This window comes from Eimeria acervulina, genomic scaffold (genome assembly GCF_000499425.1).
Source record: "Eimeria acervulina Houghton genomic scaffold, Eah_scaff671, whole genome shotgun sequence".
NCBI classification, from domain to species: domain Eukaryota; phylum Apicomplexa; class Conoidasida; order Eucoccidiorida; family Eimeriidae; genus Eimeria; species Eimeria acervulina.
In genome coordinates, this window is record NW_013549665.1 from 21 (window position 1) to 507 (window position 487).

Below are 487 nucleotides of genomic sequence, written 5' to 3' on the forward strand. Positions count from 1 at the left end.
CGGTGGCCTAAGCCCCCAAAGAGTGTTGGTATCAGGGGCCCCTTTTCTGTGGGGGCCCCCAGGGGCCCCCCACATGCTGAGGGGCCCCCCATAACCCCAGGGGCCCCCAATACCCCCAGGGGCCCCCAATACCCCCAGGGGCCCCCAATAACCCCAGGGGCCCCCAATAGCCCCAGGGGCCCCCAATAGCCCCAGGGGCCCCCAATACCCCTACCATACCCGCAGGGGGCCCTATAACTCTAGGGGCCCCCATTTGTCACCAGGGGCCCCAATGGTATTGTGCTGCTGCTGCTGCTGCTGCTGCTCCTGTATTTGGAAGGTTTGTTGTGTTAAAGAAGGTAGAGTATATAAAAAAGATATAAATATATATATATATATATATATATATATATAAACAAATAGTAACCATGAGTAGTTATAGATAGACAATATATATACATATATATATATATATATACATATATATATATATATATGTATATATATA